This window comes from Pelodiscus sinensis, chromosome 5 (assembly GCF_049634645.1).
Source record: "Pelodiscus sinensis isolate JC-2024 chromosome 5, ASM4963464v1, whole genome shotgun sequence".
Taxonomy (NCBI): domain Eukaryota; kingdom Metazoa; phylum Chordata; order Testudines; family Trionychidae; genus Pelodiscus; species Pelodiscus sinensis.
The window spans coordinates 19,716,758-19,742,702 of NC_134715.1; the positions used below are offsets into that span (position 1 = coordinate 19,716,758).

Sequence of the window (25,945 nt, forward strand, 5' to 3'; positions counted from 1 at the left end):
TATGTCAATGTGCTGCATTTTATCAAATTCAGTTCCTCAAATGTCACATCTGAAACATTGTGATGTGTATTTACATTAGAACTTCAGCATTACACAGGAACGGAGGTTGTTTGTAGTTCTGAAATGTTGGTAACTCTGAACAAAATGTTATGGTTTGTTCTTTCAGAAGTTTACAACTGAACATGGACTTAATGCAGCTTTGAAACTTTACCATGAAGAAAACATACTGCTTTCCCTTTGCTTTTTTAGTAGTTTATGTTTAATGCAGATTTGTACTGTATTTTTGTTTTGTTTTGTTTTGGTCTGTTTCATTTAGTTTTGTTTTGCCATTCCCTGATTGTGTACTTCCAGTTTCAAATAAGGTGTGTGCTGGACTGGTCAGTTCATAATTCTGGTGTTCGTAACTCAAGTTCTATTATAAGTAGCTATGTATAGTCCTTACATTCTCCCACAGGAGACATTATAGCTACAATACAATGGTATTGGATGGGACGGTGATCAAACAATTTTCATATGGTGGGCCTGATGACTTATCTTGTGATCTGTAAAGTGGTAAAGTGTGTGCTCCCCCCATTCCCCTGTTTGGATCCTGCTCACCTACATCTAAATGTTCCTTAGTGCACATTGATATAGTCTTATTTCAAACAGAGGCTACACCAGTGCATGCTAGCAAGGGTGTCAGAGTCTGATATGCTCTGCAGACCAGATAACTGTTGTGCAGTGTGCAGACAAGCCTAAAGATTCCTGGGAATCCAGACAATGGGTGCCTCTGGCTGATGGGCCATGTTCTTGACACCCCGGTACAGAGTCTCTTTTTAATGGTAGTAATATAATTAAACTACTTTCAGCACATTGCCAATCATTTGTAAAATTTTCTTTGTTTGTAGGGTGGAGTTGATTTCTTTTGTTCCTGGGAACTGAATAGGAGAAAGGGACATTTCAGGTTAACTTGATAAAGGTAAGACATCTGTTAGTAAAGATAAATTAATAATAATTATTATAAGTTTATTATAAGTTTGTCAGTAGAAGTGGGTGATATGAGTTTAACTTTGTGCTTTTGTAGTAAGTTAAAATTAAATGTGATAACATACTGTGTAAAATTAATGGAATGTGTACCTTTACCACAAGTATCAGTCAAATCCCCTGAGATAAGAAAGTAGGTGTAGATTAACATGGTGGAGTAGATATAAATATGTTACATGATTAGTAACTTGTGGCACTTCCTGTATTCCTTTGAATTTAAAATATTGTCTTGTTCAGCTGTGGTTCTCTTCATCAAATATTTGCATAGACTGTAAGAACTCCTTAGTTAAAAATCCATGTCCTATAAGAAACATGTTCCAGTCCTTTGTGTTTGGGTGCATCGGACTATATTTTGATTCTGACTTCATACCTTCAGAATCAGCAGAGCCTTGGTAGAGCTCTTGTAATTTGCTGCTGGCCTACAACAGCCATTCATTCAAAATACTGACACTGTACTTATTTAGTCTGACTTAAAAATAGCTCCAAAATGTTTAGAGTTAAATTGCAATCTAGTAAAATGTCAATTAAGGGTAGCCAGTTGAGGAAGAGGAGGAAGGAAACTCCCACTATGGCGGTAACATGTTTTTTCAGTCTTTAGCATTGTAACCTACTGGAAGGCGATAAATTCAAGCGTTACTTTAGTGCAGAGGAGAGAGTTGTTGATAGTACCTTGATAAAAATGCAGATTACTACGAATACAACTAATATGGCTCAAATCTAGATTCATTCAGGCAGAATTCATGTTGAACTACATGACAGTTTTGCCGAAGTCAGTTAATTGAGCCCATAGCATGTATTTGGCTAGAGTATATGATGTGATTATTTACTGATAAATTCTAGTACCTAATTTACTAACTGTATTTGGTACCTAGTGTAACAAATAATTTGTACGTGTCTAATGGGCAGGATTCAGTTACACCATTTAATGCACAGTGGGAGAAATATTTGAGAGGTTGCAGCATACTTTCCCATGTGCATTCAGTTTGCTTGTTTAGGTGTAAAGCAATGCTCCTGCTTGCTTGTATTCCCTTTGAAGCATTATGTGCCCCATGGGATGCATACAGAGAGAGTAGTTCTTATGTCTTAGGGAGAGCATTTACAGTAAGCACCTCTCGACTACTTCTGTGTCTTTAAAAAATGACGTTAAATGGAGAAAAATTGAAACCATAAATAAACTTCACAGGCTTAAACTTGGTTTTATGTCCAGCATTTCTGTCAGCCTATTAAGACTATCTTTAGAGGAAACAATTGAATTGACATTTTTGGAAGGACCAAGACACTTATGGGGAAGTTAAGTAATCCCTCAAATAGACCTATAAAGAACAATAATGCCATAATCACTAAATTGCACTCCAGTACTGTGGATATACAATTATTTCTTTTGCTAATAAAAAAAACACAAAAAATATAGTGTTATATTTTTTCATTTTTTTGTATTTGCCATCTCTACAAGAAGATGCTGACTAAACAATCTTCAACTCTAATTGTTCACTGCATTTTGAATAAGGATTATATACATTTGTTTCATGAATTATTCATAGTATTGTTCTTTTGTAATCTCTAGAATATTATGTAGTCAATGAAGAATCAAACTAGTCAGTTGTGCTTTTGTTGATTTTATTTATCTCAAATGTAAAGAAATGTAATCACTGTTGCCAAATCTTACACTACATAATCCTGGCTCATTATTTATGTCATTTGGATATCTATTTACTGAATCCTGAATTGGGATAAATTGGCATAATTCACAGACTTCAATGCCAGCCAGCTGATTGAGAGAGAAGACTTATATAAGCATCTAAGTAGCACATTTGATCCTTTCTGGTAGCAATCATTTTTACAATGGCAGTGACAGCAGCTGCAGGATTGGGGAGATTTCCCAGAAAAAAGTCATTTTAAAAAACACTGCTTGTAAAAATTAATGTAACATTCTAGATACCATTAAATAATGGAGAACAACCACAGACTTTCAATGCAAAAGCAGTATTCTGCTCTTAGTTAATAAACTTCCACTTGTGATCGCCCAGTATTAACTTCCTCTTCCCTGACTGTCCTTTAAATCAAAAACTTTTGGGGAAAGGGACAGTCTCTATATCAGGAGTAGGCAATACTTTTTGGTGGGGAGCCACTCCAAGAATTTGGTAAGTTGTCAAAGGCCGCACTCTTAATGGAGTGGGGGAAGGGGAGTCCGGGGTCTGGGGTTTGGGATGGAGGTTGGATTCAGAAGGGAGTTTGGGGTGAGGGATTGGTGTGCAGGAGGGGTGTGGGAACTGGAAGGAAGTTTGGGTAAAAGAGGGTGTTGTGATCTGGGGAGGGGACTGGAGCGCAAGAGGGGGTGCAGGGTTCAGAAGGGAATATGGGTGCAAGGTAGGATTCTGACCTGGAGGATGGATGTAGGAAATGGTGCAGGGGTTTAGGTTGTGACCTTGGGCAAGATATTGCAGTGCAGGGTCTGGGTGGGGATATGGGTGCAGGAGAAGATTCTGACCGGGGTGCGGGGGAGGAGTGCAGGAAGGTGTGCAGAGTCTGGGAGGAAATTCTGACCTGGGACAGAAATGCAGAATTTGGATTGTAACTGGCGGTAGTGGATTGGGTGCAAGGCCTAGGAGGTGGTTGTGATCTGGAGAAGATGTCTAGAAGAAGGATGCAGGGTTTGGGAAGGCGTATGGGTGCAGAAGGTTTGGGTTATGTGGAGCAGGATTAAGGAAACGGGGCAGAGGGTTGGAGGGGAAGGAGGGGCTGGGTTGCCAGAGGAAGGCTCTGGTGAGGAGGTGCTTAACGGGGTGGCTCCTGAGCAGAAGACTATCAGGTCCCTGCCTTCCATGCCCCCACATGTGCATATGTTTTGCTCAGCCTTGCTCTATATTAATGTCATTTGCAGCATAGAATTCATGACTGGAGCTTAATAATAATTGAGTAGAAAGATGTCAGAAACCAAACAGTATCCCCAGTTTCATCAAAGAAATTGTAATGTTTTTAGAAACAAAATAAAACACGCAGTCTATTACAAAGAAGCAAGGCAAAGGATGAAGTTTTCCCAAAATATGGACAGCGCTGCACATCCATTTAGTACAACTAACATGCTTGTTTTTTTTGGGAAGACTAACTTCACAGGATATTTGATATTTTTTCAACTCTTTTTTAAATGTTAGCTCTAGATGAGTGATCGTTCAAGCCCACAAAACAAATATTGGCTCCAATTTAAGTTTTACTGTGTATCGCTGTTTAAATAATAGATTTAAAATATGAGTGCCATTTGATTTTTATTTACTGGAGTTGGGTTTGAAGACAGCATATTAAAAGAAAATTTTCTGATACAGGCAATGCTTTCTGACTTAAGAGCTTCATGTGGCAGTTAGAATCCAGCAGTTCACTAATATCATTACAATTACCATAACTTGAACTTGAAAATGTGAATCTTATGACTAAAATACAAGCAGTTTTCTCTCATATGTCCAAGAGCTACTTGATACAGGAGGGTTCTTTACTCTCCAAACATATCCTTTATGCTGTTTATTACTCTCTGATCATCTGGGCTAATCTGTGCTGGCTTTCATGTGAGAGCCTCTTTCCTACACTGTTTAACACCAGTGGCATCTGGTACCAAACAGTCATATGCCAATTGAAGATTAGTGCCGTGGAGAGAAATTTTGCCCCCAAACACATCTCCTAAAATGATGTTGAGTACAGGAACTTACACATGCAGGAAATTTTTAGACAATGTTACGGGCAGGATTTTGCTCCTTTGTACAATTCAGATGGTGCATATAGTGGTTCTGTATTTTTAAATAAGTTTATTAACTTAAAAGGTCTTAATTTTAAGTGAATGGATAAAATATGCCCATTGGGATGGATTATAATAGTGTATGAGAATCAACATTTTCTTGTGTTAAAACATCAGCAGTGAAAGACACACAGAAACAATTGGAGAGGGATGAACATGTTTGTTAATTGGCAGTGAAAGGATCCCACCTAACAGATTAGCAATTATTCCACCAAACTCTTGAAAGCCCCTGTGGGGAGCGTACTACATACACTACAGGTGGGAGTAAGCCTCCTGCCCCCGATAGACTTGCACAGGGCTCAAGCTACAAGCTGAAAATAGTAGTGTGGATTTTGCAGCTCCGGTTCTGAAACCTATCTGACCTGCAGGGCTTGAGACCCTAAGCTCAACCTTAGGTCTCGATGTCCACATAGCTATTTTTAGCACGCTAGTTTGAGCCCTGGTAGTGTGGGTCTGTCTCTCTGGGATGAGTGGTCCTCTCCTAGCTGCTGTGTAAAATACCCCAAGTCATTTTATAACAAGCTTCCTGTATATAGCACTCTCCAAGTTACAAATATCCGACTTATGAACATCCTCACTTACAAACAAAAGTTCACCTGCAGCCTCAGGCAGGGTCCTCTTTAGGATTTATTAAACTAGGGCCCATGTGCCCAATGGCAGCCCAGGAGGATGACAATTTTGTTTTAGAGATTTGATTTTATAATCTTCGGCAAGAGACTAATGAAATATTTTTAAAGCAAGTTTTAAACCAAGATCTGGTCTACTAACACAGTAAATTCAGAAATGGGCAGTACATACCTGGAGTTGGCAAATGCATGTTAAATGGCTTCATTACTACTTGAATGGCTCTTTCACAGGTTCTATGTTCTGCTAATGGATCTGGCAGGCTTTTTCACTTCTAAGTTAACTAGATCCTCTCCGGATGAAGCAAAGCCACAGAACAGGGGTAATAAAAGGTGGGTGACATTAAGACCTAGCAGTGCCTCAAATTTTTGATGCCCTATGCAGCTGTGTATTCTGTATGTGGGTAAGGAGAAGGTTCTCAGTGGAGCAGGCAAGAGGTAAAGGTGGCGGCGAGCGGGACAACTGCTGGCTGGACTCTGGAGGAGCAGGGGGTAGTTGCACAGCCAGTGGCTTGAGAAAAGTGGCCCTTTGAAGGAGAATCTGCTGCTTCTTTCCAGCTGCTGGCTGCCTGGCCACCCTCTGCCCTCCTATAGTCCCCTGGCCTGTGCTTGCACCGCTCACTGCCTCCTGGTAGGTGGAGGCTGACCAGCCCACAAGGGTCGTGGTAGCTGGAGGATGGAACTGGACACAGGAGCCAGCGCAAAATCCCTTCAGATTCTCCAGCATTTCCTCAGCCTCCTCTCATTAAACCTGCCTTTTCTCAAGCATCAGCATTCAAAGGTTTTTTTTTTTAAAAAAAAAAAACCTTTATATTAGTTTTAGGGTTACCAGATGGCTTAACCAAAAATACGCCCCTCCCCCCAAACCCCACCAGGAAAAAAATTCTGGTGGGGGGGGGAGGGGGAGACCAAAGTTGTTGAGCCCCCCCCCCCCCCCCAAAAAAAAAGGACCCTGACAGCAGTAAAGCGCAAAAAAACCCAACAACCCAGCATGGCGCCTTTAAGAAGTGGGGGGAGGCCTAGAGGCTCTTCAGTATAAAGATTAATTAAGGCTAAATAAGGTTAAATAAGCCCTTGCCAGCTCCACTCTCAGGGAGGAGGCTTCCCTGCTGCAGAGAAACTACCTCCCCAAGAGTGGGGCCTGCAGTGGAAGTTTCACTGCAGGCTCTGCAGCTTTGATTCCACGGAGCCAGCTTGTAACCTGTGGTGAGGGTCCAGGCCAGGCCTGCCACTGGCTCGAGCAGCCCTTTCCCACAGTGGGCCCCATTGGGGCTAGAGCAGTCTCCTTTGCGGGGCGGGTGAGGAGCTGCTCCAGCCCCTGTGGTTAATCAGAACCAGAAAGCATTACCACCATTTAGGGTGGTACATACTGGTTGGCCTGTTAAACTTTCACATCCGTAGTATGGAGTGGAAAAAAGAGAAAAGAACCATAAGATTAGTATGAGTTGCTCTGCAGAGGAGTAGTGCAGAGTAGCAGTACTTTGCTAGCTATAAGACCCAAAAAGAACACAGTTGAATACTCCTGCGTTTAATCAGTCACCGTTATTTGTTTCACATAAGTTCATTTAGTTGTCACAAAAGTATGAAAATGAAACTTCCATTATTGTGCCTTGACAGCAGTGATAACAAAATTGGGGTTTATAATATTTAATGGACGGTATGCACTTTCATGGTTGGAATAAGTGTAAATTGGGTACCACATATGCTTTTCTTTTTAAAATGTTTATTTTCCACCTGTTGGAGTAGTGAATAACTTTGGAAGTGTATGTGACATATCATCTATATGGATAGTAAATTAATTCATCCAGACTAGTAATACTATTGTACTAAAAAGAAGCATAAGCCACTCATCTCAACTGAAGTTTTGCATTAGAGTTTATGCAGGAACTGGTACAGCCTGGGGGAGGAGCAGAGAAGGGGACATTAGCTAGAGAAGGAGTAGCTGCAAATTGTCAGCTCAATTTATCAAATTGCTCAGTTTTAGTATAGTATGTCTACCTCAATGGGCAGGTTTTCACCAATATTTTTGTTAGTAACTTGCAAGCAAGTTAATTTTTTATGTTTTCACTTAGTGATCAAATTCCCATGAACTTAAATGGTATAGAACACTATTTGGTTCCTCAACTCAGTAGTGACAATTGTGGTGTGTGGAGGGAGGGAGGAGAGAGAAGGGGGATATAATGGGATTTGCTCACCACTCTACCACCTGCTGGTTATTCCAGGGCCACCTCCTACCAGCACCCTCTTTGCCCTTGTGTCAGAGGTTCAGTCTGTAAACTCTGGCAGCCAGCCAGGATCTGTCTCTTACTCTTACTCCCTCTGCCCCTGTTAGCAGCACTGCTCTAGAGTATGTCCAGAGTACTGGCAGTTCTCTCAGCCTTCCAGAGACACAGTTCTTCCTTCATAAGAATATAAGAATGGCCATACTGGGTCAGACCAAAGGTCCATCTAGCCCAGTATCCTGTCTGCTGACAGTGGCCAATACCAGTTGCCCCAGAGGGAGGGGACACAACAGGTAATCCTCACATGATCTCTCTCCTGTCACCTACCTCTGAAGAAACAGAGGCTAGGGACACCATTCCTACCCATCCTGGCTAATAAATTCATGGAGGTTAGGTCCATCAATGGCTATCTAGCTTCTTGGGCTTCCTGCGGAGAACTGCCATTTTCTTCTTTGAGTGATGTCCCTGTGGTGCTCCGCTGTAGGTGTCAGTTCGTCCCATCACCACAGATCGGCGTTTTTCACAGCAGTAGCCAGTTGGGTTGCACATGCCCACTAGGTGCCTCATGCCATTCACGCCTGTTGTTTTCTGTGCGTGTCCAAACCCCTCCTTAGTTCCTTCATTGCCACCCTTGGCTGCAGATGGAACTTCGAGCTGCTCTCCTCAGAGAGCTACCTCAGAAATTTAACTGCATCAGTCAGTCCTTTTTCTCCTTAGTTAACATTTTCAGCCCTTTTAACGTTACTCCTACAATATCTTTTTTTCATCTCTTTTTAAAAAAAAAATGAGGGAGAAGGGGCAGAAAGCAAGCCCGAATGCTGCCAAGACCCAGCCACCAGTGGCCTTATAAAAAAAACAAACAAACAATGCAATATTCAAATCTAAAACTAATAATAATAATACGATGAACTATGCCCTCTCCATGAGCTTCAAGAAATGTGACACATGCCGAGAGGCCACGCAAGCCTCCGATGGACACTTCTCATGCATTTGCTGCCCTGGCGAGGAACATAGAAATGTGCTCACTGCAGCAAGCTAACAGCCCGGGCTTGCAGAGATAGGAAGATGAGGCTCTGCATGCTCCTCTTTGACGATGCTCTTCACTGTTCGTCCTGAGCCACCCTGAGCAGAGAAACAGCACGCAAGTTCACCAGCACCCAAACCAGTGTTGAAGAAAAGACTTCCCTCACCAGGTCTCTTCTGCCATTGACATCAAACTGTATTAGCTCTGGCAATGAACCGGTCATAGCTGGCAAGCCAAAACAGTTGAACTGTAGGACCATGGCGAAACTACAGCAGCACGGGCACCAACATCAGCACCGACATCCTCAGCACCCAGCAAAAAGAAGGATACCAACAAGCCCTCATCAACGGCACCAGTGACACCAACTACTTAACCAGTGCCAACAAAGGTTCAGGCAAAGTCAAAGCATGCCTGTCCCCCCCAAGCCCAGAACCAACTTTTTTGTTGGCACTGCGATCAACATCACAGGTGCTATGTTCACTAACCCCCAGGCAAAGTCTGCTGCACTCTTGTAATATTTGTCATCATATGTCCCCAACTAGAACTTCAAGGCAGTTTTCCTCATCTCCTCCCCCATCCTCCAGGGGTTCGATTTGTTCTCAATTATCACCGTTGCTGTCGGCCTGAAGTATTTCTCATGAATGGAACAGTGTCTTCTCCTCTAGGCATTCTTCTCCAACCAGGTCGTATCATGATAGGTGCAGGCACTCTCGTTCCTATCACTATCTGCCAACTTGGAGGACCAAATGGAAGTGAACCCTCCAGGCCATTACCATCACTGGTCCCCATGTTGCAGGTGTTCCGCTCCTTGCCACTATTCGAGTGCTTCCTGTATGCCACCTTCCAGGCTACTGCCTCCCTCTCAGCAATCACACACTTAACCAGTACCACCTCAGCGAGACATAGAAGAGGGCCAGATTACAGATGAGGAGGACATTCAGCAGCCAGGCACCTCCCCTACATACAAATCTTCCTCCTCACCAAACAAGGCAGTCGTACCAGAGGATATTTCCCCTGTCGATGACATCAAACAATTTCAAGAGATTCTCAAGAGGGTGGCTACGACCCAGAAAATGAAAGTCACAGAGGCTGCTGGCAAGTAGAATCGATTATTTAAGAATCTTCAACAACCCAAAGGGAAAAGATAGCACTTCCTATTGATGGAACCCGTCATGGAATCCACTGATGAAATATGGCCTCTGCACTCCCCACCAATAAGCGAATGGACAAGAAATATTTTGTCCCTCCTAAGGGCCTGCACTTTACTTACCCTGGTGGTTGATGCTCCACAACAATGATCTAAGCTTCCACAATACAAGAAAATCCCACAGGATAATGAATCAAAACACATGGACATATTTGGAAGCAATGTTTATTCCTCGTCCATGTTGCTTCTTTGTATTGAAATCTATGCCGCCCTTCTTTCAAATCACGACTTTGATAACAATTCCTGTTTAACTGAGTTGATGGAACATCTTCCAGACAACAAGAGGCCTGTACTCAAGTCTGTAGTGCAATAAAGATATACACAATTGCCTGCAGATTCCTCCAAATATCATTGGATGTCACGGAGACTGTGGCAAAGTTTATGGCTACGTTGGTTGTTATGCATCGAGCCTCCTGACTTTAAACTGCTGGGGTTCCTAAATAACTACAAGGAAAAGTGGAGAACCTACCTGTCAATAAAGAAAAATTGTTTGCCTCCAAAACAGATGAGGTTCTTCATTCCAGTAAGGACTCTCGGACCACTCTAAGAACATTGGGGATGTATACCCCGCCTACAGATATAAATGATACACATCTTTCCTTCCATATTAACGGCAACGAGATGTCACATATTCGAGAAGTCTCAACAGATCCTTTGATCAGAAGGTCCTCTCCAGGCCAAGAATACAAAGGAATAGGCAACAAAACAACTGTGCTTTCTGCTCCCCACAATAACAAGCAGCAGGCTTGAAATCCTGGTTGGGCCATGCACGACCTCTTTCACAACCATCTTCAGAATCGCTCTCCTACTTTCCATCATTGCTTATACTCCTTTTATCATCAGTGGGCTTCCATCACAATTGCTGAATGGGTTTTAGAAATAATCAAAGCTGGTTACTCCATCCTGTTTCTTTCGCTTTCTCCACCTTCCCAACCTCTCCCATCCATCTTCAGAGACCCCTCTCAGGACGACCTTCTGCATCAAGAGATTTATCATCACTGGGCCATTGGAGCCATCAATAGAGTGCCCGACCAATTCAGAGGCAAGGGGTTCTACTCCAGTTACTTCCTTACAGAGAAATGAACTGAAGGATGGAGACCTAGCTTAGACTTACGAAAGCTCAACAGATATCTCAGAAAGCAGTGATGCAAGATGGTCACGTTAACAACCATTATTCCAGCACTGGATGAAGGAGACTGGTTTGCAGCCCTTGACCCACTGGTCCAGCTTATAACTCGCAACTGCTACAATGAAGCACCTACAGTGACGCACCCATGGAGATATCACTTGAAGAAGAAAGTGAAGTTATTCACCTAGTGTAGTAATGACAGTTCTTTGAGATGTGTGTCCCTGTGGGTGCTCCACTACCCATCCTACTTCCCCTCTTTCTTCAGAGGTGTTTCTCTATTTTCTCTCTATCTAGATACTTGGGCATGCGCGAGGAACTGAGGAAGACCATGTGTGCAAAACAGGTGCGAACGGCACAAGGCGCCTAGTGCACGTGTCATCCAACCGGTTACTGCTGTGCAAAAACTCCAATCTGCGGTGCCAGGGAGACCTGACACCAGTGGAGCATCCACGGCAACACATGTCTCGAAGAACCGTCATTACTGCACAAGGTGAGTAACTTCCCTTTCTGCCTTGCAGCACCCATTTTATATGGGCCTTCTTGGCCCTGACTGGCTGTTCCTTTCATCCCTTCTCTGACTGGCTCCAGCACAGATTCCTTAAGGATTTTTTTAATCCCCTTTCCACCAGTAAGGGACAGCTGCCATATCACAGGGAGTTGGCGGCTTGAGGAGGAGAGGTTGAAGGAAGATAGCGAACTATCAGAAAGATGCTAGAAGAATGCAAGCTAGCAACTGAGAAGAATGTATGGAAGATCTGGAATAAGAGAGAGAGGAGAAATAAGATTTCAATTGATTGAGACTTTTTTTATTGGACTTTGGCATGGTAGTATTATAATACTGTCTTTCTCAAATATTCCTTTATATTGGGATAATTTATCACTGGCATTCCTTGGAACTTATCTTGGAATATAACTGCTTTACCACAAATACCTGATGTGCCACGTCAAGGTGCCACAGCATAATCAGAGTGATAGTGTGGTGATTTTGCTTCTTGAAAGACATAATTTAGAATTAGGTTAATTGAAGTCAGGAGGATTGAAGCACATACTTTTAAAGTTAAGCACATGCTTTTCTGAATAGCTGTATCTACTTGAGCAAGGCTTGTATACTTATACTTGTGGAGATGCTTGCTTGAACTGGAATCTTTAAATACTGATAACCCTATGTCATAGACTTGAAACATTGTGGTGTCCTAGATAACCAAAATTCTTGTGTGTGTGTTGTTGCTTAGGTGTATGGGTAGAATATTTTAACTTATGAAATTAAGACTTGGCCTGTGAGTCAAGATTTTATATTGTAATTATTACTGATTCATATTTTTTCATGTAACTATTTATATAATATGTAGTTTGTTGCTCTGATGAATAAATAAAGGACTCTCAGGAGACTGAAAAATGGGAATATTTGTTTATGAAATTGAGACAAAAGCCAAGGATTCCTTAAAAAAAATCTTTAAAAAATAACGAATAGCCTTGCAGCACCTTAGGGTATGTCTAGACTACATGCCTCTGTCACCAGCGGAATGTAAATTAGACTACCCGACATAGTCAGTGAAGCTGGGATTTAAATATCCTTAGCTTCATTAAAATAAAAATGGCTGCCGTGCTGTGCTGGCTCAGCTGATCATCGGCACAGCGCGGCAGTCAAGACGCAGATCGGTCGACAGGGAACGCCTTTGTCAACCGTTCCCTTATGCCTCATGAATCAAGGTTTACAGGAGCAGTTTACAGGAGCAGTCGACAAAGGCTTCCCCTGTCAACCGATCCGCGTCTTGACTGTCACGGTGGGCTGACGATCAGCTCAGATGGCACAGCGTGGCGGTCATTTTTATTTTAATGAAGCCGGGGATATTTAAATCCCAGCTTCACTGACTATGTCGGGTAGTCTAATTTACATGCCTCTGGCGACAGAGGCGTGTAGTCTAGACATACCCTTAGAGACTAACAACATTTGTAGATGGTATCATGAGCTTTCATGGGCACAACCCACTTCTTCAGATTAATTGGGTAAAGCCTTCCTTAGACGACATATTGTTGGATTGAGAAAATCAGAGTCTCATGTACATGAGCCAACCCATGGTTAACCATTCGGATTTTTATTTCAACTGGGGGCTCACTATGGTATTTTGTTGTTTTAAACTCCACAAGTTAATTAAAATCAGTTAATTTTATAATTCTTCTCCAGCAGACATTAAAGTCTCAAACATATTTATTTTCTTAAGACACAATTGTTCAAATAAGTGCAGAGAAACAAGTAATTTGAGCAATAGGATTTGATGCCCTTGTGAAACACAGATGTTTGAAAATGTAGCTACATCTGTTTAAAAGGCATTCAAAGTGTTCTGAGTAATATAATCTCTCTCTATCTTTGTGGTAATGGCACCCTTTAAAATTAAGGGTAAGCAATTATATACTTGTATGTATGTTGATTTTAGTTTAAATTCCAGGAACAAATTAATTATTCAGAAGTAATGACTCAAGAACAAAGTTATGTCTTTTTTTCAGGATACTAATTACCATTATGAGAGTGGTGAAGGAAGCTAAACCTGACCTGTACCCACAAATGGATTTAAAAAACATCTGTAATGGTGATATCAAACCAACCCAAAAAGGACTCCTGTAAATAATCAAGCTTTCATTGTAATGAACAAATTCATTATAAAATGAATGACTAATGCCCGTGCTCTTTAAGTCATTTTGGAGTAATTTCAGAAGGAATTTATTTATGATAGTGAGAAATATTAAATGATCAGTAGCTTTTATAAAGTGCACCTGAAGCTTATTACTGTTTTGGGAAAATAATAGTAACCATGCAACTCATAGCACTCAAAATACTCTGTTTTCTGAGAGGTTTAAGCATCTATTGAACAATTAATGTTTATTTAGTATATTAGAGGTTTTTATGTGGAAAAGACTAGCTAAGTTTTATCTTGGATGTAAGTGGCATTCAAAAGTAAGTTTTAACATGCTTTATTTCTTAAATATTTCAAAGGTGTTTTTTTAAATAGACCTGCATTTACCTTATTACAATCATCTGTGTTTTTTCTCTTGTGACAAGCATCAGTTTGTAAAAATGGGATCCTCATACAGTTTATTTGGTGTAGCTATCAAAGTGTTCTATTAGTTAGATGATGTTTTATTTTTTCTTCCTGTGTCAGACTTTACAGTGTTAATCTACTACAGGTAGTGGTCCGGCACCCTTGAGACCTGACTGGTCCTGGATGAGGGATTTTGCTGCACCAGGGGTTATCATTTCTAGCCCCTCGGCTGCCAGCCCCCTCCTGCCCTGGCCTAACTACTTCCTTCTCAGCTGGCTCTCCCCCTCATTGGCTCCACTGCCTTATCGGCCTCCGCTGCCCAATCAGGCAGCCCTGACACCTCCATTCACCGGGCTGTCAGTGCTGCGCTGTGGAGCCCCGCTGCCTCTGCACACTTGAGTTCTCGCTGCAGAACCTGGCTCCTACTGCTGCTCCAGGCAGCCCTGCAGTCTCTGTACTGAGTTCCTGCTGCAGTGGTTGGGGCTCCCACAGCCCTGCCGGGAAGCCCTGCTGCCACTCATCAGGTTCCTGCAGCCCTGCCTTCCTGCAGCGCTCCCAGGTACTAGCCCTCCAGTGGGACTCTTTGGTCCTGGAACATCTGTGGTCCTGCCAGACCACGGATGTTGCTGGACTGGAGACTTCAGGTTAAGTGAATTTCAATTTGTAGTCTTTTTTTTTAAACTTTTTTTGCTTTTTCCTCTTTTAAAATTAGACTTGAATGTTGCCTATGCTATCATAGGTTACAATTACAATGATTATTATTGGGATTTTCAAAGAGGCTTATGGGGTCTGCATATCTACAGCCTGATGAAAGTTAATAGGAATTGGATTCTTGACAGCAGTAGGCCCATTTGAAAAGTTTGGCCCCCCCTATTAAAGCAAATTAGTGAAAATGGCTTCTAGTAATACAACATGAATCTTAACAAAACATGTAGCAAGAGGTTGTGGGTAATATTTTCAGGCTGTTTCTTGCCTGTAATATGACAATGAAATTTTTAAATAACTTCTAGTATATAAGTGGGTATGAAGATTGCAGAAATCAGATATTGGAATGGAAAATTGGAGTTTAAATTAGTATTTTAAATTTGAATCTTTCTCTTTCCTAAGCAAACTGCCATTGGCTCATGTAAAAAGGCATGATTCTCAGGTCCTAAGAAATAAGTGGCTATATTCTGACTTTTAAAATGAGTGCTAGCCAATTTTCTTCAGATTATCTGGTCACAGGTTCCATAAAACGTGTCCCTGGTGCAGCTTCATTGAAAAGCGCTGCTTACCTAGTAGACACAGTGAGGCTTGGGCAGAAGCTCCTTTCTGAGGACTTAAGTGGACTTTTTTGAGGACTTACTGGATATACAGCGCTTGGTGCTGATGAGTTTGTAAAGACAAGCTGTACTGATTTGTGTTGCTGTTTTTCTTACTATTTTGAGTGATAGTGGTGTCCTGTGTGTATTTATTGCAGTCTCACTTTCTGAAAGGTTCTGCTTTTAATTTCTGCAGCAACACGTACAAAGCAATATATACCAACAGTGTCAGTTTTCTGACTTTAGATATGTTCCATTGGTTAGACAAGCTTAACACTACAGGTGTTTTTTTAATCAGACATCAAATTGTTTGAGTTTCTTTATCTTCAGCATTTCACTTAAAACATGGTTGTAAAGGTTTAACCGCTTTTCAAGTTCTTGTTTTCTTTCTTAGCATTTTTTTAAAGATCAGCTTTAGTACTTTTAAGAAATTTTATTTCAGACCTTTCCCTGAAGCTTGGGGTTTGCAATCTTATCTCAGTATGAAGTTTTATGCCACTGAGTAATCTGTTTTTGTAATAACCAATTAAACTCAGAAGTTAGACTTGAATACTAGGAGCACTGAGTTAAACAAACAGGAATTAATGTTTAATTTTTACCCTGTCTTGAGTTTTTATATGAAAAGCAGATGTAATATATGTTTCTCATCATTTGGATTTTAGTGACTTTTCAACTGTAACTAGCATTTAAATAATTAGAGATTTGTCATAATCATTCCCAAACAAATAACAAATGTAAGGACAATACTGTATTACAGTACCCATAAACTGAAGCCATTGTGTCATTTACTAAACCTAAATAACATATGTAATATTATTTCCTGCCTAAAAATGAGTTAGTTTTAAAATTGAAGCTCCTGATTAATGTAAAATTAAAATTTCAAGATAAATACAAAATGTTACAGATTTAAAAAACATGACAAACAATTAACAACAATATGGAAAGATGCACATAAAATTTTGACTATCCTTATTTTACATGCATTCTCCAACACAAAGCTAGAAATGTGAAATTTAGACAATACATTAATTTTTGACCGCAGGCAATGGCAATAAACATGATACTTCATTTTTCAGTGTGTAGAAAGGTCAATAATACTAGCTTTCTGTTTGAAAGCATTAGCATATCGGTAGTAACTATAGCTATTTGTTATGACACTACATAAATCCTTCAAGCCATATCATGCTCACAACCAGTAGCTGTAAAATACTAACATTTTAATTATGTTGACAGTACCCAGAGAAATATAGCTTTGTATTTAATTATTATATGTAAATAAGACTTCTCTCTACACATACAGCTTTGTTAGGTTGTTTTTTTTTTTGCTGAAATGTTGTGACCTACCTCAAAACTAGATTAAACACAAATTAACAGGCACTATAAAATGCATTGCACTGAGGAACTTGAAATTGTCTGTTTTTAGTATTTAATTGGGAACACTTGTTCTGTGAGCTATTTCCAGATTTAGTCATTTATTTCTCATTTTAAGGATAGTAAGAAATATCTTTGGAAATTCATATCTTTAAAACATGCGGTAGGCCATGGCTAGCAATCTTTTAATACTCATTTTAGAAATCTTCTTTATAGAGATCAAGCTTGATAATCCCGTTCAGTTACTGGGCTTATCCTAATGCACTTTCATTGACATAACTGAAATCACTCCTGATTTTGCGCCAGTGTGAGGGTAGATTCATGCCATTGGTGTTTAGGAGACTGAGGGTTCTATATGGCAGCTGTACTGTTGTATGAGGACTAGTATATTAAAATTTGAACATCTGAAGGTGTAAGCACTGAAGTCACATGATCCAACTGATCTTAAAAGCCTATGTGGCATACTATATAGAACTTATAAAGTTCTTAACTATACATCATCCAGTCAACAAAATATGTTCAACTCAGGTGTTTCTAATATTAAACATAATCTTTGTGCTGAAAATGTTATGGTTTCTTTCAACATAATCAACTAATTAAAACATTTTTAACTCACGAGGTTAACTCAATGTGAAACTATAATACACTCTAGTCCTGAACAATTTAGACAAAACATTTACTTAGTTAAACATATTTGAGGTGGAAAACAAACAGCATATAGCATATTATTAGCATTCTTGAAAAAAATTACAGAAGGTTTTGGGGGCATTGCTCTTAAATATGGTTTCTTACATCTTGAGTAAAGACTACTTCCTCTAATGGGTGAGGTATCTGGGAAAGAAGAGAGGAAGGACAATTCATATTTTAGCAAGTGTGGGATCAGGTGGGGAAATTTCAGGTTCATAAACAACCATTTTTTTATCCTTTTCATTTCACGTAGATGTCAGGATCTGGCATTTGGGTCCCTGCAGTGCTTAACAACATGCTCCAGCTTTTGAGGGATGCAAAATGTTTTGATGATCATAAACAGAGGTCAGAGTCTGTTCATGGGTCCTTGACAAAGGGCAGCAGTACTGGGGGATACCCTCTGAGCGGGAGGATAATGTCCAGTACTACAACAGGTGCCAGATAATCCTAAGAGGTTTATGAGCTCGGGCCAGCATACCACAATGTCCTTGTGATAAACAGTATTTTTAGTCTTAAAAAATTAGAGCTAGAAAATATAGAGATTTGGGAATCTATCCCAAAAAACACCATGCATCTTGAAATGATAAGCATTTAAAATCCACATATAAACTGATTGAGGCTTTAAAGAGTCTTTTATGAGGTCCATTAAGTTAATTTTAAGGGTTTTCTTTCCAGTTCTGTTTAACACCACTGATTAATGTTGCAGTCATAAAAGAAATTAATGAAAAGTACATTACTGCAGCGGTAAGAAAACTGCTTTCCGTTAAGACTCTAGTATATTTATTATGCAGTGCAGTTGTAGCATGTCGATCCCAGGATGTGAGAGACACAAGACAGATGGGGTAATATCTTTTATTGGACAAGCTTCTGTTGATGAGACAGACAAGCAATTGAGCTACTCAGTGTTCTGTGTGGCCCAGAATTTTGTCTCCTACTAACAGGATTCAGTCTAGTTAAAGATACTACCTCACCCACCTTGTGTCTCTAGAGTTAATGTTCCTTATATTCAGCTTTTTCCCATTAGTCTGTGCATAGGTAAAAGATAAATTTAAAATGCAGTTTGAGGTAGGTGAGCAGCAAACTTGTTTGAGGCCTTTCAGATCTGATTCCCATAACTTAAAAAAAAACCAAAAAACTAAAATGATTATGGGTACTTCAGGTGTAACGTATGCCCCCAGTTAGCTGCACAGTTATATGTGGAAACCCTGTTTAAAATGATGGCAATTTTCACACTTTTGAGTGCACTGCACAAAGCAGGACAAACATTACCGAGACTCCTCAAATGTTCCAGTGTTCAATCAGATTAAACTCAGCACAGTAGATTACAAGGTTAGGTAATAAAGTTGGCAGGAATATGCCAGGTGAACAACAACATTTAAGAAGGGTGAATGGATCTTCAGATAAGGTTAAGATCATGATCACTGCATTGACTGTATGACTTCCATTAGCTTCTGAGGATTCTGAATCAGATCTCCTCCGGACAGGGGCTGCTGCCACCCATGCTTCTACCTCTGTATTAGAGGCAGCAACCTGGGATGCGAGGTGGGAGCTGATCTGTGAGGGAAGATCAGCTCCCCTTGTAGACCGGCTGCCTGTCACCCCACACTGTTGCCTCTAATACAGACGTAGAAGCACAGGTGGCATCAGCCTCTGTCCGGAGGAGGTCTGAGTTCCCGGACCTGGTACGAGTCAGAACTGAGCTGGCCTGCCTGCCTGCCCAGCTCCTAAATCACTTTAAATGCAGAGCTGCAGTGGGAGTAGGTCCTAGACCTGGGGTGAGCAGGGACTGAGCCGGGCTGCTGGCCAGTCTACTAAAAAGTTTACTGTCAAGGGGGGTGGTAATGTGTGTAGTATATAGAATTAACCTATAAGCTTTTGCTTATTGATTAATCAACTATACTATTACATCTCTATTCCAAAGTGTGGGTTTTTTCAGGCCCTGAAACAGCAGTTCTTTATCAAGCACCACTCTTAACGTCGTCATACAAGTTTGCCATATAATGCTGATACAGCCTATGACGTTAATATGGTGTGTTGCTCAAGTAAGAACTAGAATATCAGGCCATCAGATCCTTAGATTTTGAGCAAAGATTTTTGTTTTTCCACCTCTATTATATTTTTTTAATAGCTGTCATTAGTGGATGCTTTCATAAAACAGTCCTTCAGCTCCCGCTATACGGTGTGTAGTTATATCATAAACATAAGTCTAATTACATAAGTTTTGTGAAGAATCTGTTTATGAAGTAGTTGCAAATAAGTTATAGCAATTCACAGGCTAGTTTGCTTGATGGAAAAAATAAACATTACATAAGCTAACACTGTAAGCAGCTGCTTACTGCTGTAAGTGCTACTGTAAGTACTGCTGGCTGTATAGAAGAGGATGAAGGCAATAAAATCACTTGAATGTTTCATCCAGCTGTAGAACACCATACAGAGCCTCCTCATAGTGCCAACGTTTTTGTAGGAAAAGAACAAAGAAATAAAGAAATCTTAATTTAAACAGTTACTTTCTTCTGCATAAGTTTGAAGAGGAATGGGAAGTCACTTGGTGAGAGAGAAACCTTCTTTAGTAAAATAACTAAAAGTACAAATATAAAATGAGTAAAGTGTTTTTTAAATCAAGGTTTTCTCCTTGCTAATCTGATGAAAATTGGTTATTTAAGTCAGTGTATTTAAATCAATTCAGTCTGGTTATACCCATTACTCTTTGATACTGTTGATGTTGATCATGTAACTCTTGGGTGCTTCTGTTCTTTTCTTCTGGAGTGTTCCCAGAAGATCTTGATATGAGAAAATAGGTTAACAGATTTTAAGGCTATCTGGGGGCATCATGATGATCTAGTCTGACCTCCTGTATAATGCAAGTATTGTAGATTATTCCTCATTTCACCCAGCATTTTATTGAACTACAGCAGACTCTTAGACATCTGGTCATGATGTAAAGGCTGAGAATGATGGTGAATTTACCACATCCCTTGGCAAATTTTTCCTTTGGTTAACTTATCCTCATCCTCACTTCCTCCTTATCATAGTCTTCCTTTCAGTTTCACTCCCCAAAATTTCATTTCTTATTTTCCTTAGAGGACGTTGACTCCCCCACTATTTAAAGGAGTGTCATTAGGAGTAATTATGTTACTGCTTGAGTGGTTTCACTTATTTGTTGTAACCTCTCATGGCATCAACAGGAAACATCAAACAGGCCATCATTATGGGAGAGCTTTAAGGGAGAGTTGGGCTAACGAGTAAAGGATGGAGACAGGGATGTTCTGATATCCTACAAAGGCTTTGCAAGTGGCTCTAGCAGAAGACAGGTTAAAAGTGGGTAGAAGCTCACAGAGCTGAGCTTCAACTATTTTATCAGGACTGGGCATAAAACCAGCATGTCAAAGTAAAACCAACTGTTTCTTTCCTTTCGAATTGTAACAGAAAGACTGAAACAAACTTACCAGAAAGGAAATTGAGTTGTTGTATGATTCTTGAGTGGCTTTGTATGGCTTTCCGGCTCGCTCCTACACTATCTATTCTCCATTGCCTTTATGTAGTCATTTATTCCTGCGATCAGAGTGCAAAATGGGCAGCTAAACAATACCAAATCAATGTGTATACAAAGGGCCAGGCAGAGGCAAACTTGGCCCAAACTGTTGTGCTTCCGTGCTAGCTGTGCCTCACAGCATAGCTGGGGAATACCAAGATAGTTACCACTGTCTAAAATTGGGGCCAAGAATTACGGTATCCATCTGCCGTATTTGTAAGCATCTAAAGTGAATAATACCTATTATTATATCTGAATATCTACTCTTGTTATTCTTAGTTTAGTGAAGTTGTTGTTGTTACATAGCAAAAGACTTGCTGACTTTGCTATGTTTTACTTTCTTTCATAGGGAAGTTTTTACTATCTCAATATTTTATTGACGATAACCAGACTGGTTTTAGTCACCTTAGCAGTTGCCATGCGCTGTGTGCTTTGTGCTGCAATAGAGTAGATGAATGGGGATATCTGTGAAAAGTCTACTTTGAGTCTGACTGCAAAGAAATTGGCAGAATAGTTATAACAAAAAGACAGCAATGAACAAGAGTAAGCTGGCTGCCCCACCAACTCCAGCTGAGACACAGGATGAATCCATGAAAAGAGACATTTTTGTTAACAAAGATTCCTCCATGAGTTTGACTAACTTTTAAGTGTTCCTTTTGCTGGCACAGCTCTCTACCCTGCCTTGGTGGCTCCTAGAACTTCTTGCTTGGTCCTGTCTGTCCAAGGCCCTATCTTCCCCTGTTAGAGAGAGATTCACATGTCCTTTATATTGAAGAGGAAGTCTAACGAGCCACATCAGCATGTCTGGGTCAACAGCAATTTATCTGCCATTCCTTAGACATTTAGGGCTTTGTAGGTTAAAACCAACATTTTAAACTGCACCTGAAAAACAGCACTCAGTGAATCTCACAGAGCATATTTATGTAACACGAGAGGGCTCTGCTTATCAAGGAGGCTGCTGTGTTCTGCAGTAGCTTAAGTTTTGGGATATGTTTATGGTGTACACTTATGTAGAGTTCATTACAATAATCCAGTCTCCTTCATTGAGCAATTCAAAAATGGAAAAGGAAGGAAAGATTCAGAAAAAGATGAGATTAGAGACAGTTTTTCAGAAAATATTTGTCCATTCTCTGTAATAATAAATGCCCTACAGACTCCTAACCTATACTGCCAGACACCTCCAATATATGTGCACAATATGGTCAGACTTCTTTACCGAGGTCACTAGCTATTTGCTGCTCTTTAATTCTTCAGTCCGAGAATTGGATTTTCCGTCCCAGTGCTGGATGCAAGAAAATGAGTTTGGGAGATGTGGTGAGGTGCAGACATGAAGTCTAGGTATGGATTGTTTTCTCCCACACTTTCACAGAACTTGCATGTACTCCGGCTGCTCCCCAACTGGCTTTTGTGGCTGTAGCTGTTGGAATGCTGAAGAGCAGCAGCTGGAAAAATGTAAGATTTCTCTGCTTGCTTTGTCTCTGAACATATGGCCTCATGGCTAGTGGTTGCTGCTGCTCTTGTTTGCCTCTTAGAGAACTTTCCCAGCCTAGAGCAACCTTTATATTGTGCCATGATGTGAGTGTTCCAAAACTGAAGAAACCGGAGAAGGGGAGACAGCCTTCCTGAAAGAAACAGATGGTTACTGTTTTAATGCAGGCAAGCCCCCCAGTTCTACCTAATATGTAGTGCTGTGAGAGGAGGATTTTTTTTTGGGTGTTTGAAGGGGGGAGAGGTGGAAAGGGGGAGGTGAGGGATGAAAAGAGAAAAGTTATTTGGAGGTTTTTTTCATATCCTACTTAATCACAGTCATATGTCAGGCTTTTTCAAGCAAGAAAGGAGGGAATGATGGCTGTTGAAATTTGTTGCGTGCTGGAATTCTGCAAGTGAGTTGTGCTGTGTGGTAAGTTCTGCGGCTTGGTTGCTGCCTTAATGAATAGAGCCTTTCCACAGCTGCCAAGCCTGCAGCAAATGTGGTCAAGGGATTTATTACGAAATGTACCAAATCTTGGCATGGAGCTAATTGCGTATAACAAGAAGCGTGCTGGAAACTCGGACCCGAAAGGTGACAAATGCAGAAAGTGTTCTATTTCTGACTGCTGAAAGAGGTTTTGTGTTAGAATGTCTGTATGTCTGCGCTTGGTGCTAATGAGCTTCCAAACAGACGTGTTATGTTTTCTGTTGTTTAACTCGGTTAAGATAAATGATGGTTTCCTTTTTAGATTTTTTTTATAACCGTCTGAAAGAGTAATCACTATGTAGTTGTACCAGTTTAAGTCCTCTAACTAAATGTTGAGGAGCTGTTCTCAGTGTATGTGAAACATGCATGTAAAGTAAGACAGATCAGAGTTGAAAGGTACCTTGCTAGATACTGAAATTTTTAAAGACCTGAAGACAAAGCTTCATATTATCGAAGATGAAACAAATAGCATTTGTAGAGGTATGTAGGAATATTTAAAGAACATAGTGACAAAATATTAATGGGAAGAATGTTATTCATTGGGATTTCAGAACTGGATATAGCTGTGTGTATGACTTCCACAGTATGCTTATTTTCTGGAGTTGATTTTTTTATAGATATGCTAAGTAAAACTGTACAGTTAACTCTTAAACAAAACAGCAAGCCTCCTTTGCCCATCCTTTCTACAATCTCTTCCTCTCTTTTTCACACTTTTATAGTACTTGCAGTTTAAAAAAAAATACCTTTTAATCTTTGCTGTCTAATACGATTAGTCTTTCTCTCTGCAGACACAGCGAGGTGAGGGATACTGTATTCTCCTCTTGAGGTCAGAGTGTGAATCCCAAAGCCATCAGGTGATCTCAGTGTGACACACTCAGACTTTTGGTGTATTTCAGATAATGGAATGAAGGTGGATAGAACGTTTAGTGTGCAGTATGGCCAAAATCTTTTAAAATGCTAGACTTGATTCTGGTGCTGCTCGTTCAGGGCAACAGAAGACATACACAGAAGGTGAACTGATCTACAGATGGTTTGCTGAACCATAATTAATATTTAAAACAGTGTGATAGAGAAGGTGTGGGCAGTATTTTGTCAAAGTAAAGAAGTATGTTACTGATTTGCTACCAATAAATCTGTAATAATGATATGATTTTAATATTGAAAAATACTGGCAGCATCAACTTTAAAAATAGTTGGATAGCCACTTTCATACTAATGTTTCAAGCAGCAACCAAAAAAGAATGATGTATATTAAAGTAAAAGAAATAGTGAGATGCTCAAAAGCACCATGACCCACTGACTTTTTACAGAACATGGACTCCTAAATCCATTAGGAACTTCTGAGAATCTGACCCAGAGAACTTAGAGGTCAGGGGAAAAAAACCTAAACCATCCTCCTTCTTGTTTATAGTCGGATTTAAACATTGTGTCATAAGCCCACAGAAAAGGTCTTGTACATCATTTAGAATGATCTCCAATTCAGTTTTGTTGGACCTAATACTTGCGTCTTTTCTGGTTGATTTTCAAAAAACAAGTAGTTCCTTTGCCAAAATTTGTGGATCAGTTGTGCAGTTTATGAGCCTAGGATGATTTAGTCCAATCAAATAAATCTTACCACCTTCATGATGATTTTCTTCTGTTATTTATCATTGTTTCCCTGGCTTGGGGAGTGAGAGTTTTGTGTATACTGCTAAGTAAAACAGGCAAGATTCCCTAGTTGTTTGAATAATCTTCCCTGATGGACAGCATGTGGGTTTCTGATTCTCTTCCAATGGTGGGTGATCACTGTTAGAAAAAGTCAAACTCCATTGATAACTGAATTCCCTGGTAGACAGGATGGAGTGGGTGGAGGCTGCATTGTCCTGGTTGGTGGTGGAAACAAATTTCCGTAATATGCTGTATGTAGTGAATTTTTTTGGTGGGTGTGCATAACCTTAATACCGCCTGTCCCATTAAGTGCACAGGGGGAGCAGTCTCTGCACTTGCTTGGGGAACCCCCCCCCTCCCCCCGGTTTTGCCTAGTGCCTATAGCAGGGGTGGGCAATAATTTTTTGCCCGGGGCCACTTCAAAAATTTCTGAAGTGGCCCTGGAACTGCACCGGAAGGGGCGGGGCCAGGATACTTCCCGGTTCCCCACCCCCAGACCATAATTGGTCTGGGGGTGGGAGAACACCTTTACCCCCACCCCTCCAGGTTCCCCCTGGGTACTCATGCCCCTGGCTGGGAGAAGACTTCCCACATTCCTCCGCGCCCACAGGCCAATTGGGGCCTGAGGGTGGGGGGAGCACACAAAGTCTCTTCCTGCCCTGCCAGGAGCACGTGGTGCTTCTAAGCACCGCATGCTGCTTGCAGGGCAGGGACAGAGCGGAGGAAACTTTGCATGCTCCTCCTTCCTCAAGGCCTAGATTGGCCTGGGGGCGGGGGAGTGTGTAAAGCCACCTCCTGCCATGGCAGGAGCGCCTAGTGCTTCCAAGTGCCTCATGCTCTTGGCAGAGTGGAAGAAACTTTGTGTGCTCCCCCGCCCCACACCGCAATTGGCCTGGGGGCAGGGGAACGGCAGTGCTTCCACAGGCCAGATCCACCCGCTTGGCAGGTCGGATCTGGCTCGCGGAGGCCTTTTTGTCCACCCCTGGCCTAACAGAATGTACCTCCTGCTGCAGAGGAAAGCAGAATGTCTTTATCTGGAAACTTGCATTTTAAGCTGTCTAAACTTTTATACTGTGTGTCCTCAATCTGGTACTTTAAGTCATCAAGATCTGTGTGAATTCAAAACCAGATGTTTGTAAACGATATAAAGTGCATAATCTTGAGAAACATGTATATATTTTTTCTAGTTCACATTATTAAAATGGCTAAAAGGATACTGACATTTTCTAGAGATGCTAATGATTTTGCTGAGATCAGATGGCAAAAGAGCTAACTGTGCAAAAAAGTCTGTAAAAAAAAATTGAAATTTATTTGCAATATTATCAATTGTCGTCTTCTGAAAAATAAAGATAAGATTTAACTAGAAATGCCTGAGGTACTCATTTTCATAATACATACTT

The 25,945-nt window shown here is 40.7% G+C and overlaps 1 protein-coding gene across 10 annotated transcripts in view; it reads left to right on the forward strand.

Moving 5' to 3' along the window:
• BMPR1B (bone morphogenetic protein receptor type 1B) overlaps window positions 1-25,945 on the forward strand; it is a 359,692-nt gene that overhangs the window by 59,337 nt on the left and 274,410 nt on the right. For all 10 annotated transcript variants that reach the window (XR_012904029.1, XM_075929626.1, XM_075929627.1 and 7 more), the window contains one exon: window positions 888-958. The gene's annotated coding sequence lies outside the window, so the exon portion shown is untranslated. The remainder of the gene's footprint in view (window positions 1-887; window positions 959-25,945) is intronic.